We start from the raw sequence: 16,675 nt of genomic DNA on the forward strand, positions 1-16,675 counted from the left end.
TCCCCATATCCTACCTCCTGGTATTATGGAGGTGGTGCAGCAAGATCATTACAGGAAAAAGCTTAGACTTTGGTTTCATACTGCTGGCTTGTTAAAAGAAGGGGCCTTAGCCAGTATTCTTTCGCAGTGTTTAATGAGCTGGTATGTCTACAATAGGTGGAGAGAAAGGTACAGAATGTACCTGTAAAGTTGTATTAGCAAGTTATTAGCTATCTGAAATAACTGTAAGGAGTGTATTGAGGTAAGATCAATGGGATGACACAGTTAGTGCAAGGCTTTTTATATGAAAAGCAATTCTGAAACGTAATTGCTAATAAAAGATCTATTAATACTGTAAAATACACTAACAGGTTCATTCTAGGAGTAGTGAGTAGGTGATAATTAGGAAATTGAAGGTTCAAATGGTATTAGGAACCCTAGCAATGTCCCCTGCCTACCCGGTGGGATGCCTCATGTTATGTATTTGGTGATACAGTTTGAGATAAAAATGTATTTTAAAGGAAATTTACAATCAACTTTTTTTTTTCTTTTTCAAATGTACTGGATACAGTATGATTTCAGAACCTCTACTCTGGCGGCCAGCCAAGCAAAACACTGTGGACAGAGAGATAACGAGGGTATATGAGGGTACGTGTGTCTATGTGCAGAAGTGCATGTGTGCACTATAGTGTGTGCTTCCGGGGAAAGGTACGTGTGTGTCTACGTGCAGAAGTGCATGTGTGCACTACAGTGTGTGCTTCCGGGGAAAGGGAAGATGGGTCTTGGCAACAGCGTGATTTTTTTCACACTTCACGCAGCTTGTTTTTAGATTGGTTTTCATATCTGGTTTCTTTGAAAACACTGCAGGAGATTTCTCCATTTACCTCATGGCTTGGCAGGCCTCGTATTGTACTGGTGTTCTAGGAACATGACTTTAACCTCACAACTTCTCTATGGGTTCCACCTCTTATGTCTCTCATCTTCTTCTGACCTATGGAGTAAACCTCTGGCTAAGAAAAAGAAACAAAGCAAAAAACAAAATAAAGGGAAAACCTACAAAATGACTGATTATGCTAACTTTAAACACTTGAGGGTTTAATACAAAAATTAAAAAAAACATCTGCTAATTGGCAACTAAAAGATGTCCCTTCAAACACTTCCTCCCCTGGCTTTTCATTTTTCTCTTTGAGATTTCTGACCTGTCAACTTCTTCTCTAGTCTCTGGCTGTTGTACCCCATGTCTTTCCACAGCCAAAGATCTGAAGATGAAGTAAATTCTCCTCAGCACTGTTTCATATACCTCCCGTTGTAGTTACCTTGATCGGTATTTCACATATAACATAAGGATGATTAAATACATTTTATTCTTCAATAGGATGGCTAGTTTTTCCCAGAGATTATCAGAACCACTGAATATATAAATAGTATTTGTGTATGTATAATTCTATATACAAGTTATCTCATTTAATCTACCTAACAATTATGGGATGTATATACAACCCCCATTGTTCAGATGGTATAACAGCCTTGGAAAGTTTAGGCAACTTGCTTAAGGTCACCTAGCCAGTAAACAGCAGAATCAGGGCTTTGACTTGACTTCTATTTAATGTTATTATTATTTATTAGCTTTGTGACTTTTGGACAAATTACCTTACTTCTCATTGTCTTGTTTCCTCATGTGTTGAGAAAAAGTGCTGGTAATAATATAAATTGCTCAACCGTACTGGACATATAGTGCTGTTCTCCATGCAAGGGCTTCTCAAACTTTAATAAGCATTGGAATCACCGGGGATGCTTGTTACACTGCAGGTCAAATCTAGTCGGTCGAGGTAGGACCTGAGATTCTGTGTCTCTGAAAGCTCCTGGGTAATGCCAGTGCTGCTAGTCTGTAGGTTGCCTCTCACTTTGTCTCATGTCAAGGGGAGTTACATTTGACTTGTTCACAGAAAAATGATGGAGGTCAAAGTCTCATTTTTCCTTGAGGAGAATGATTTGGTCATGCTATTTTAGTAGTATATTTTGTTGAGATATTAGGTTTTTTTGTTTTCTGTGTCTTTTCTGTCTCCACTCTCTCCCCTGGCCCTTTAGCTTTCCTTGTCTCAATGGCCTCTTCAGGGTAGGAAGCAGAACCATGCTGGTGATTTCCTTCATATTAGAATGAAATCAATTTCATTCTATTTCTTCTGAAGGCTGGAGCTTATTAGAAAGATTAAGTGTCCTTCAGGAATAGAAGTAACTTGCTAAAGAGAGAGAGGGGGAGGAAGTAGAAGAGGAAGAAAGGGGGAAAGAAGGGAGAAAAAGGAAGGAAGGAGGAAAGGGGGGAAGGAAAGAGAAAGAAGGGGGATGAAGGAAAAAGAAGGGGAAAGTAGGAGCAAGGAGAAGGAAAAAGAGAAGAAAAAGACTGTGTCTTTGAGTAGGACGGTATAGAGCTTGGTTAATGTCCAAATGAAGGGTCCTGTGCCCCATTCCTTGGCAGAGCTGAAGCATGTGGCAGACCTACAAAGGCCTATACACCAGTCAAGTCCAGAGGCAGTAGGACTCCAAGCCTAAACTCTGTTCCTTTTCTTGGAGCAGCGGGGTGTTAAAGAAAAAGAAACCTCAATGGATAAGATGGACAAATAAATTGGTTTTATCGTGTTACTACCGTCAGCAATAGAGGGGCGAGCACACAACTATGGATACTCAACTAGGAGGAAATGAGCGGGAGGGTTTTGTTTTGTTTTGTTATTATGTAATGTTAAGAGTAGGTTTGTGGAGTGGGAATCTTAGGCCACCTGTGTTTGTTAACTGTCCTTACCCAAAAGAAAACTTGAGAGCAGGTGGTTTTACAACTTGGAGGAAGGCACCCAGTGGAAGTTAGGCTCCTACCACCCTCCCACAAAGACTGGGAGATAAGGATTCTATCTTAATGATTACATTTCAAAAGAGATGGCACTTAGGTCCTTGCAAAGACATTGCTGGGTTCTGAAACTAGTAAGAAAAAGATTTACATTGTGTGGAAACCAGTGTGAACACTCTCCACATAGCTTGCTGACACCATGTGCCCTGCCTTCTAGTTCTCCTGATGACTTGCCCCATCCAAACCCTGCTTTGCTTGGCAGGACTCCCTGTCAAGTGTCTCATGCCAATGGAAGCAAAAAGAAACCTGGGGTAGCAATACTTATATTGGACAAAACAGACTTAAAACAAAGACTATAACAAGAGACAAAGAAGGGTACTAAATAATGATAAAGGGAACAATCCAACAAGAGGATATAAAAATTGTAAATACATATGTAGCCAATGGGAGCACCCAAATACACCAAGTATTAATAGACACAAAGGAGGAAATCTATAGTAATATAATAATAGTAAGGGATTTTTACACCCCACTTACATCAATGGATAGATCATCCAGACAGAAAATCAACAAATAAACAGTGGCTCTGAATGACACGTTGGACCAGAGGACCTAATAGATAAATTCAGAATATTCCATTGAAAAACAACAGAATACACATTCTTTTCAAGTGGATATGGAACATTCTTCAGAAGAGATCACTTGTTAGGCCACAGAACAAGTCTCAACAAATTCAAAAAGATTAAACTCGTATCGTGTATCCTTTCCAACCACAACAGTATGAAACTAGAAATCATTAACAAGAAAAAATCTGGAAAGAACACAAATACTAAGGCTAAATAACACACTACTAAACAATGATTGGGTCAATGAAGAAATTAAAAGGGAAGTTTGAAAAAATACATGGAGACAAATGAAAATGACACGAGAGTTCAAAATCTTTGGGATGCAGCAAAAGCTGTTCTAAAAGGGAAGATTATAGCAATACAGGCCTACCTCAAGAAGCAAGAAAAACCTCAAATAAATAATCTAACTTCACACATAAAGGAGCTAGAAAAAGAACAAACAAAGCTCAAAGCCAGTAGAAAGAAGAAAATAAGATTAGAGCAGAAATAAGTAGAGACTAAAAAATACAATAGAAAAGATCAACGAAACCAGGAACTGGTTATTTGAAAAAAAAAATCAACAAAATTGATAAAACTTTAGCCAGATTTGCCGAAACAAAGTGAGAAAGAGAGAGAGAACTCAAAATCAGAAATGAAGGAGGAGAAATAACAACCAACACCACAGAAATACAAAGGATTATAAGAGATTATGAGAAATTATATTCCAACAAATTGGGCAACCTAGAAAAAAATGGATAAATTCCTAGAAACATATCAACCTTCCAAAACTAAATCAGGAAGAAATAGAAAACCTGAACAGATTAATTACTAGCAATGAAATTGGATCAGTAATTAAAAAAAAAATTCCCAACAAATAGAAGTCCTGGAACAGATGGCTTCACAGATGAATTCTACCAAACATTTGAATAGTTAATACCTTCAAACTATTCCAAAACATAGAAGATAAAGGAAGGATTCCAAGTTCATTCTATACCCAAACCAGATAAAGACATCACAAAAAAAGGAAAATACAGGCCAATATCTTGATGAATAGAGATGCAACAATCCTCAACAAAATATTAGCAAACTGAACACAAGAATACATTTAAAAAATCATTCACCACGATAAGTGAGATTTATTCCAGGGATGCAAGGGTGGTTCAGTGTTTGCAAATCAATAGATTTGATATATCACTTTAACAAGAGAAAGGATACAAACCAGATGATTATCTCAACAGTTGCAGAAAAAGCATTTCACAAAGTGCAACATCCACTCATGAAAAAGAAAAAAAAAAAAACAATAACTCTCCACAAAGTAGGTTTAGAGGGAACATGCCTCAACATAATAAAGTCCATATGTGAAAAACCCCACAGCTAACATTATACTCAATGGTGAAAAACTGGGAGCTTTCCCTCTAAGACCAGGAACAAAACAAGGATGTCTACTCTCACCACTTTTATTCAACATAGTACTGGAAGTCTTACCCACAGCAATCAGACAAGAAATAAATGGCCTCCAAATTGGTAAAGAAGAAGTAAAACTGTCACTATTTGCAGATGACATGATACTACACATAGAAAATCCTAAAGACTCCACCAAAAACTATTATAACTGATAAATGAATTCAGTAAAGTCACAGGATACTATATTAATATACAGAAATCTGTCGCATTTCCATACACTAATAACAAAGTAGATGAGAAATTAAGAAAACAATCTCATTTACAATGGCACCAGAAAATAAAATACCTAGAATAAACTTAACCAAAGAGGTAAAGGACCTGTACTCTGACAACTTAAAACACTGATCAAAGAAATTGAAGGCAAGACAAATGCAAAAATATTCCATGCTCGTTGGGAGAATATTGTTTAAATGTCCATACTACCTGAAGCAATCTATAGATTTAATGCAATCCCTATCAAAATGCCATCACCATTTTTCACAGAACCAGAACAAATAATCCTAAAATTTGTATGGAACCACAAAGGACCCCACATAGCCAAAGTGATCTTGATAAGGAAGAACAAAACTGGAGGTATTGCAATCCCAGATCTCAAGATATACTGCAAAGCTATAGTAATCAAAACAGTATCATACTGGCACAAAAACAGACACATAGATCAGTGGAATAGACAAGAGAGCCCATAAATAAATTCATACTTTAAAGGTCAGTTAATCTATGCCAAAGGAGGCAAGAACACACAATAGGAAAAAGACTTCAACAAATGCTGTTGGGAAAACTGGATGCAAAAGAATGAAACTGGACCACTTTCTTTCACTATACACAAAAATAAACTCAAAATGGATTAAAGATTTGATGTGAGACCTGAAAGCATAAAATTCCTAGAAGAAAACATAGGCAGTAATCTCTTTGTCATTGGCATTAGCAACATTTTTTCTAGATATGTCTCCTATGGCAAGAGAAACAAAAACACAAACTAATGGGACTACATCAAACTAAAAACTTTCCAATAGTGAAGGAAGCTATCAACAAAACAAAAGGGCAGCATACTGAATGGGAAAAGATATTTGCAAGTGATATATCTGATAAGGGATTAATTTCCAAAATATGTAAAGAACTTACACAACTCAATACTAAAACAAGCAAGCCAATTAAAACATGGGCAGAGGACACAGACATTTTTCCAAAGAAAACATATAGATGACCAACATGTGAGAAGCAGCTCAACATCACCAACCACTAGAGGAAATGCAAACCATAGTGAGATATCACCTCACACCGGTCAGAATGGCTACTATCAAAAAGACAAGTGTCAACGAAGGTGTGGAGAAAAAGGAACAATTGTACACTGTTGTTTTGAACATAAATTGGTGCATCCGCTGAGGAAAACAGTATGAGGTTCCTCAAAAATTTAAAAACAGGATTACCATATGATCCAGTAATTCCACTACTGGGTGGAATTTCCAAAGAAAATGAAAACACTAATTTGAAAAGATATATGCACCTGAATATTTACTGAAGCATTATTTACAACAGCTAAGATATAGAAGCAACCCAAGTGTCCATCCACAGCTGAATGGGTAAAGTGGTGTGTATACACACACACAGACACAGACACACACACACACACACACACACACACACACACACAGTGGACTATTATTCAACCATAAAAAAGAATGAAATTTTGCCATTTGCAACAACACTGATGGATCTAGACAGTATAATGCTAAGTGAAACAAGGTACTCTGAGAAAGACAAATGTCATACGATTTCACCTACATATGGAATTTAAGAAACAAATGAACAAAGAAAAAAGAAACAAACAAAAACCAGACTCTTAAATGTAGAGAATAAACTGGTGGTTGCCAGAGGGGAGGTGAGCAGGGGATGGGTGAAATAGGTGGTGGGGATGAAGAGTACGCTTATTTTGATGAGCACCAAGTAATGTACAGAAGTGCTGATTCATTATATTGTACACCAGAAACTAATATTACACTGTATGTTAATTATACTTGAAAAAAAAAAGACTTACATCTTAAAAAGGCAGAGAAAAAAATTAGTTACAGGTTTTCTAAGGTACATGCTCTAAGAAAAGGAAAGGAAGCGGTCTATAGTGAAGACAAAATTTGTCCAAGGTTTAGGCAAGCCAAGGGAACGTTAAGGTAGTCTCATCCAAAGGTTGTTGGGCTTGCTGAGGTGAGATCCCTTTGTTTCCCATCTGAAGTACAATCTAAGACTCTACCACCTCTTTTCTCCTTCAAAGTCCTGTTACAAGAATCTCTAAATAGCTCTCCCATACATGACCCAATTCACCAGATCCAATTCACTCACCAAATATTTAAGTGGCTATTCCAGGCTATTTGAAGGATTTTTAAGAGGTACATGTTAAAATCTCCATGGAGACAACTCCACATGCCAAGAATATTTTAAGAAGTCAAGGCAATATATGATTGCATGTCAAGTTGCTGTGGGACACATGGGCAGTGCAGGCATTAGGATGTGTTAGTGGGGTTCCCTGAAGGAGGCAGTGACAAAGTTTGGTCTCGTCAAGGGGTCCTCTCAGAGCCCACTTTTCTTTAGTTTTTTTTTTTATCACTTTATTACATAAGTGAAAGTTACTTTACTCTAAGTTCTAGAATCCCTTTTCTTTTTGTTACTTAACCTCTTTGTTTAGGTGTCTCACCATCTTATTTAAAACAAAACAAAACAAAAACCCAACTAATTCCTTTGGCTGCCTTTTCTTAAACTAGTCTCTTTTCTTACTCTCTCCTAGGCTGTCTATAATGTCTTAGATGGGTTTTCTCCAAATACAGCAACATTGTGAACACAGAGCAAATGACTCCTTTAAACACAGAGAGTAACAGTAGGAAGGAGAAAAATGGATGCACTGTGCTTAAATTTCTTTATTTAAAACAGTGTCTTTTACCTGAAGATCCCAAATCACTAGTAAATCGTAGCTTAATGAATGTCACAAATAGAAGGACACAGTCCGTTTATATAATGATCCTGATCATTTAAGTAGTTTTGGTCAGCAGAATTTCATTCTAGGAGTAGTAAATAGTAAGTGCTTTATATTTTAAGGGAAAAGTGATTTCTCGACATTTAAAAACATAAGTAAATAAACGTGGGGCTGACGGAGACGTCTTCCCCCAAATCATGTAACATGTAGATTCAGACCTTAAAGTTTTAATCCATGCACTGTCGATCGTGATGATATGTGAGGATATCCAGGAGTCGAGGGTGATCACCAGCAAGGCCTCTGCTCCCCTCTTCTTCAATTCTGTCCAGATGTTTAGCCTTCATCTCCTTAGCAATTCCCCCAACACCATACTTCACCTTAAATTTTTCAAAGAAAAGAAGTAGAAATAGGTCCCCCTAGGTGAGGTATTATTAGAATTAACTTGCTAATCTAGCTAACACTTATTCACCTCCTACTTTCTTCTAGTGTTAGGTATAGCTTTTGAAATCATTCAATATGGGGAGGATTAAGACAATAAAATATGACATACTAACAGAAGCAGAAGCCCAATCCCACGGAAGAAGCCCTACATAGAGGGGTCAGCCAGGATGGTCCAGAGAGTAGTCTGAGAGAAAAAGAAGGAATAGAATGATCTGAAGAATTGTGTGCCCTGCAGGGTGGAGTTACTCAATGGTTTGTGAGAACCTGCATTTCAAAACTTTTTATTTGGGGGAAGATGTGAAATACCCCAATAAAGCCAGCAAGGTTTAAGTATACTCAAACTCAGCCTGCTGATGAGAAGGGTGACTTAGAATAAATATCAATAGAAAAGGCTCAAGCATCAATTTTGTTGGGTGTGTGCCCCTCACAAAGCATAGGAGTTGCCTAAGCTTGCAATTCTTCAAAATTTGGCTTTGTGTTCTTAAGTAGCAGAATGATTCACCTGCTGGCTCTGTGGAGCTTGCCCAATTATGCTACCACATCTCTTAATGATTTTTTTAAATTTAATTTAATTTTATTATGTTAGTCACCATACATTACATCATTAGTTTTTGATGTAGTGTTCCATGATTCATTGTTTGGTGTATAACACCCAGTGCGCCATTCAATACATGCCTTCCTTAATACCCATCACCAGGCTAACCCATCCCCCCCACCCCCCCTCCCCTCTAAAACCCTCAGTTTGTTTCTCAGAGTCCATAGTCTCTCATGGTTTGGCTTCCCCTCTGATTCCGCCCCCCCACCCTGTTCATTTTTCTCTTAATGATGTTCTGAGCTAACCTTAGACAATGCTGAAAGGAGGTAGGTTGGTTCTAGTCCTACAGTTCCCGGGATTCTAGATACTTTTTTTAAGATGTAAGGTTAAGATCCATTACCATACAGCTGTCATTAGTCTCAATAATGTGTTGATAAGAGATCAAACCCCACACCTAATAAAGCTATTTCTATTCAAAAGGGGGTGGCACTAATGGAAAGCAAAAATCTGGGAAGCCGTAATATTGGGAACTTGAGACAGGGACCACAGTGCAAATAGTCGTCTTGCTATGTTTTCCTTTAAGACTAATGCTGATACTATTTTATTGCAATTTGAAGTTAATATAATCAATGTCTATGACTTACAAATTGTTTTGCAACCAAACTCCAGCAATCAAAGCCATAGGTTACATTAGAAGAGCTACTCTTCTCCCCATTTTCCCTTTTGCTTGAAAAATAGAGAATGAGAAATACTAAAAGGCATTGAGAGATAATGACTCTGAGCTGGAGAATTTTAAATAGGCTTTCAATTTATCAAAGCTGATTTTTTCCATTCCTAAAGGTAGGCAGCTTTGTGACACAGAAGAAAGAGGAAATGCTCTGTCACAAGCATTCACTAAAGAAAACCTGTACCCATGAAAGGATTTTTTTTCCATAGGGAAATTCAAAACTTCTGAGTAATAAATTGCTCTGGGAGAATACATCAGTAGCATATAACAGCATGCTGGCTGCTGGTCCACCCCACAGAAGATCATTACCTTCCAAGGCTGCCATCACTTTCCATGTGGGCAAGACCTAGACTGCTACACTCTTCTAGGTTTGAGGATAAGACATGATGAATTCACAGACATACTGTGCTTTACTTGTCTGAGGGCTTTAAGCAACTGAGACATTAATATACTATGAAAGCAAGTCTCCAGGAGAGTGTAGTATAGTGATAATACAATGACTATGCAATGTAAAGTCCACCAGTGATGTGAGAATATTTCCTGGTCTGTAACAGCAGAACTATTCAATTACAAAATCAAATAATGTGCCATGGTGAGTGCTGTGAATTGTGTAAGACTGTTGAATCACAGACCTGTACCTCTGAAACAAATAATACATTATATGTCAAAAAAAAAAAGATAGTAGGGAGAAATGAAGTGGGGGGAATCGGAGGGGGAGATGAACCATGAGAGACTATGGACTCTGAGAAACAAACTGAGGGTTCTAGAGGGGAGGGGGGTGGGTTAGCCAGTGGTGGGTATGAAAGAGGGCACGTACTGAATGGAGCACTGGGTGTTATACGCAAATAATGAATCATGAAATACTGTAACAAAAACTAATGATGTAATGTATGGTGATTAACATAATAAAATAAATCAAATAATTGAATTTTTAAGAAATTTTAATTTCTATCAATTGTTGCTTTTAAAGTCTCATTTCAGACTTCTGCCTTCATCTTTCAATTATTCTCATGTTCTTGCTTTTACTTTATATTTTTGCATTAAATGAGAACATCTCTCCTACATTTGGTTCAATTCTGTATCTCATTTTTCCTGTTTCCCACCATATCTACACCTCTCTTTTAATAGTTCCCAGTTTGGTAAATGGCATAATCTCTTAACCCAGTTGCCAAGACCCCAAATTTTGGTGCCATTATGAACTCTCAATTCATTTATCATACCCATTAGCAAATTCTGCCAGAGCTTTTTCAAAAATTGTATTCTGAATCTAAACACTTTTGACCACCTCCACTGTTTCCACATATTCATGTCCCGAATCTCTTACCTAGATTATTGCCTTTTACGTATTTTTCCTGTTTCTATCATGTCCTACAGTTTATTCTCAAAACAGGACAAGATCCTTTTAAAACACATCAGATCATGTTCCCCTTGTGCTTAAAAAAGGTTTTACTATGCCCTACAAAGCCTTACGTGGTGACCTCCCTGTCCTTCTCTCCTTCCACTTCTATCTTTGCTCACAGCCCCACTGTTCTCCTTACTGTTTCTCAAACACATCAAGTTCCCACCTTCGGGCATTTATACTCACTGTTCTCTTTTTCTGGAAGCGCCCTCCTTTGCCCTCCCACACCCAGATCCCCATATGACTCATTCCTCATTTTCTTCAGGTCTTGATTCAGATGTCCCTCCCTCTGGCAGACCTATCTGCTCACCGCATCTCTAACATCCACACTGCCCACCACCCTTTCCATACTCCTTACACCTGTTCTACTTTTCCTCAGGGCAGAGATCTCCACCTGTCATTATATTATACAGTAATTTGTTTCTTCTCATATCTCTTTCACTTTAATGCACACTTCTTCAAAGTGGAGAAATTTTCTTTTCGGTTCTCCAACTTACATATGAGATATAGAAGCAGTGCCTGGAACACAGTGAACAGTCAAAGGAAAAGTACTGATCAAGTGAATGAATGTTACTTTTTCCATAATGCTTTTGTTTTTGGAATTTATTTCTCCTGATGAGCTGATAAATTACATCTTTCAAATTCCTCTTTCAAAACACATTTATAAAAACAAACCAACCAAAAACAAACAAACAAAAAACAAAAAACAAAAACCTACTACATCTGCTTTTTGAAATGCTGCATTCCAAACGTCCAAAAGAACTGTGGAACACAACCTGATTAGGTTAAATAATGCTAATACATGGACTTGTGGTTTGAGGAAACTCATTGAACAGCTACATCGGCCTATAATTTACACTGAGTTCACATTTTATACCTAAAATTCAATTTTCTGTTTTATTCAAAGACATTAATCCTCATGTTTTAGCCATCCCTGTTCCCTTCCTCATCAACTCTCAAACCTCTGATCTCACTGCCTTCTGATGATATCTTCCATTAGGTCAAGCCTCCCCCCCCCTTTTTTTGTTTCCCTCAAAGGGCTTGCTAGGGTAAGCTTTTAGTTGTTCCCTATCTGGAATATTAGAATATTCTATTTCCAACCAGTCTGAAGTTCTAGAATGGTCTATACAAGATCAGTCTTGCTCATTCATCATTGTATTCCCTGTGACTACCACCATCCTCGGCACTTAAGTACTCACTGAAGGAGTTAGTATAATGATATTTACTAGTATATTTCTCTATTGTGGATTGTATGCCTTTTCTCTGCCTGTCTCCTTTCTACAGGAAACATTAAGGTATAATTCTTTCTGAAGCTACAGGGGACAAGCTGAAAGAAACTGCAAAAGAATATGGTCCATATCTCTCTTGGCTAGGAAAATGATCTGGAAAACTAATGCAGTATTAATCCCCTACGCCATTCTAATAACGATGAGTTAGCTTAGTTACAAATGACATAATGAAATCTTGTATTAATGCTAATAGACAATTTCAAAGTAAATTGAAAATGTTAAAAAAAAGGAAGAACAAGACTTTTTTCTAATAACATACCAACGGATACAGCTTTTATTCATTTATTAATATTCCCTAATGGGCTAAAAATAGAAAAATATAGGCACCTATGAAACTCACTTTTTTTGACAGAGCTTTTTTCAATTTCAAATAATTTATATTTTTAAATAATTTAAATGATTTCAAGTAATTTCAATTTTTAAATTTTAAATAAACTTTTTTAATTGCTTAAAATATATTTCCAAGATTTCTCAATTTAACTCTACATTTATAAATATGATAGCCAGGGAGTACTGGAGTATGAATTATAGTACTCGTCTAATATTTAGTAAAAACAAATTAGTGGGAACTTTTTCATATAGATATAAATTTATCTGTTTTATAATGCTTCTGTCAGAAATCAAGGTAAAGAGACTCAACTTCTAAAAAAAAAAATCTCATTTTTGTTCTGCTTTCTAGTTTCATGCATTTTTAAAGAACATTTTAGCAAAAGAAATTCTTAAACTATTTTGGAGAAAATACAGTGGTCATCTTTAAAACATGTTTTGCCTTTCCTGGGGGGAATGAGGAGTGACTGTGAGGTAATTTGAGCTTTAGCCTTCCCTTTCCTAAGTCATAGGAGATTCTGGGGAGAACTACTTTATTTCAGTAGTCTTATCTGATAAATAAAAACCCCTAGAGCTCATCTTTGGGAAACTCATTATAGTCACTATCTTCTTGAAGTTAAGGAGTGCAGACACTTTCAGTCCCCACCTGAGAACACTTGTGTAGACCTCTCATGCTTCCTTTTGGTAACACATTTTGACAAGAATTATTCCTCTTGTCAAAGACATAAATGAGGGATAATTGGAGAAAATAGAATTTGGGTGGTTGCTCACTGCACTATATATTATAATGGGTGTGACAGCTATTATTCCTTATTATATTTAAGGTAAGGACCAATTAACTTGGCATTTATCTTTATACTGCCTTGCATTTTCCCTTTTGTTGCATGATTTATCATTGTCTTACCTCTACTCTGATATTGTTTTCTCCTCAGAAGAACACACATTTTAACTAAGTTGTTTTTAGCACACTCTTTAGAATCCAGCACTGTTTTGAAAACAGGTAACAGTAATAACAATAATTAGTTAGCTGAATAAATGAATGAATGAATGAATGAATGAGTGGAAGGTCTCAGGGAAGATATGCATGTCATTTTTAGTAGCCCATAAGAAAGATCACGGTCTAAAAATTTAATTAGGAATTTCTTTCCTTTTCTTTTTAAACTCTGGCAAATAGAGTAAATGCACCGATCAAACTTTCTTACCAGACATTTTTGTTTGCACAGAGTATCATTCAGAGCTTGACCTTGTACTTGTAGCTCATGATGCTCAGTAGCTAATAAAATGACAATATCTGTAACCAGGTGTACATTTTCTAGGGTTAGCTCCATAAGGCAGATAGTCCAGGTCTGTCTTCCTTATTTTCTGGGGTTGCCAGCCTTATGGAAGTTAGTGTAAGGTCTCATTCCAGTTGCAGAGAGAATGATCCAAACTTGGCTTATCTGAAGAGGAGATTTTATGCCCAGAAATAAATTTGCTCATTTCTTCCTTTCCTTCCTTCCTCCTTCCCTTCCTTCCTCCTTTCATCTCTTCCTCCCTCCCTCCCTCCTTCACAAAAAGGTAGTAATGGACAACTAAATGTCACCACACTGGCTAGACTCCTTTCACCACAATGAACATGGTAATGCACCTCTTAAGGAGTTTGCTTTTTTGAGGAAAAGAAACCCCAAACAACTAGTAATTCATGATGATCACTTAAATCTGATGGTACAGGGTTTTTGAATTACACTTCCAGGAGAAAGAGAGGAAAAAAAACGAAACAAAACAAAACCTAGTCTTGGAGATTGACTGTAACAACTGTTTGTAGGTTTAAGCAAATTATATTATCTCTCTGAACTCCTGTGTCCTGACTGACCAACTTGCAGAGATGGCATGAGGATTAAAGGAAATTATGTAAATCACCAGGTACACAGAAGATGGCTAGCAATTTTACCCTTGCTGAGCCCTCCTTTTCTACCCCTTCTGGGCCTGGGATTGGGGAAGAAAAGGGAAAAGGAGGTTAAAAAAATAAAAATATGAAAAGTATGTGGCTTTCCTTTGAAAGACACTATTCTTACTAATTTTACCTATGTATATTTTTTATGGTTAAACGAATAATCATTTAAAGTAAAAAATTCCATGGATGTGGGGACAAGATCTTGGGGGTTCAAGATTTACTACTGAGGACTGTCTTATAAGTACAATGCCTACATTTAGATTTGTGTTTATGTTTTCCCCAGAGGAAGGCCAAGTACATTGTGATGTATGAAAGAAGGTATTGATGTGGCTCAGAGACTATCAGTAGGAAACTGAGTAATCATGAGACACCAAGAAGGGTAGCTGACCACATACTAAGAACCTGTGCTCATACACTATTTATAAATGTTGTGATCAGAGATATTATAAATTCATCCATCCACATTAGATTTACTATAATATTTCATTAGTAACTCTGACAGTACAAAGGAAATGAGTGCTTATTTTCCTAATTCCATCAACTGCTGGATTATAACTTGGTATAATGCTAATTTGAGTGAGAAGGTTTTCAGGGTTATCAATTATTAAAATTGGCATTTGAGATTATGTTTGATGGCTGTGACTTGTAAGAGGTGGCTGTCTGAGTTTTCTGAAATAGCAAACAGAAGTGACAATTATTAATGTATTTTTACCAGACACATTTTTGCAGAAATCTGTTTTTTGAATTAATATTAAGTTAAAACTGAGAATTACAGAACTAGGCCTGAGGCTGCATCTTTTAACTATCAAACCCCAGCTCTGGCAGTTTAATTCCAGGGACATAATATCATCCACTGCAGTAAATACAATTATAATTTTATTGGTTTTGTAGGGTTTTTTTAGTGTTTACTATTTCTATTTATTTCAGTTTTAGAGTCGTTAAGATCTAGAAATATGATTTTATGTCTGGTTTTATGTTTGTATAAATTTTAAGTCACTTTCAAAAATTAATTTTTAATACCTACAGTCTTTAAGATAGTTTGTTTTTTGAAAATGGTTTTGTGCATTACTTTAAGTTTTAGAGCCATTGGAAAAATCAATAATAGTCAATAGCTAAAAGAATGCAATAACCTCCTAACTTTATAAAAATAGAGGAAGAGGTTTTCAGCATAGCAAATTACTTTATTTAAAGATCTCTGAAAGAAACTGCAAACATCACTGAAACTATCAGAATACCTTCAAAGTAATCACCCATGTAAGAGACAGTATTAAAAACCCTGGTCAAACCTGCAAATGTAATTGTATCAGAAACACAAGGATTAACTTCTAAGCATCAGAATCCAGTACTTTTAAATACAAGCCTAGAAACTTGGCTTAATCAAATGTCACTTAGATAGCAGCGATGATCATCTTGTTGCCCAGATGTCTTACCAAGCTTCATGGATAAGAGGAGGAGTTAGAATCAATGGTATAAAGTGTTTCAAGAAGAAATTATCTCTTGTCTTTGTAATTCTTGAGCATCTTCACTTCCATTAATACACTCCTTTTGGAGAATATGGACTATGGGAATTTAAACACTGTCACTCAAGAAGATCAATATCTTTGCCTCAGATATATGATGCCTTAGATTTTTCTAAATCAAGTTAGATGCATTAGCTGAGACTTATCTTAAAACCACCAGCAAGTGACCAGAAGACATTGACAGGAAATTAAAAATGGTCTTTATATAGTACAGGAAGACAATTGTTTCAAAATCAGGTCCTTTAAATCACTAGTGAAGTTAGAGACTAATGAGTCAAGTTATAGCTGCATTCATTTACAAAATGAATGTTTCCTTTAGACAACTAGGGGCATCAGCATTTTTTTTGTATGTGAGATTTAAAAGTGATTAATAGGATATGAAAATTAAGAGATTACCCACATAGGGTAGAAGACCTAAGGCTCTTAAGTATAGGGAAGCTGTAAATTTACATTATTAAGATATTTGGCAATTGATAAAAAATGTGACCATTTTTGATGTAACCAAGTTCTGACTTGCCTATTGATGTATTTTTTTCAACTAGACAATAGAAAACATCATATATTCAGCACAGCTATAGTTATTTTGATTATTTCTTAATCTGCATTATAAAAACCATTTGAAAGTTTATTTCAATTCCTTTTATATTTTATTCAG

This window comes from Callorhinus ursinus, unplaced genomic scaffold (genome assembly GCF_003265705.2).
Source record: "Callorhinus ursinus isolate GAN/ISIS: 27379988/994484 unplaced genomic scaffold, GSC_fseal_2.0 scaffold14, whole genome shotgun sequence".
Classification (NCBI taxonomy): Eukaryota; Metazoa; Chordata; class Mammalia; order Carnivora; family Otariidae; genus Callorhinus; species Callorhinus ursinus.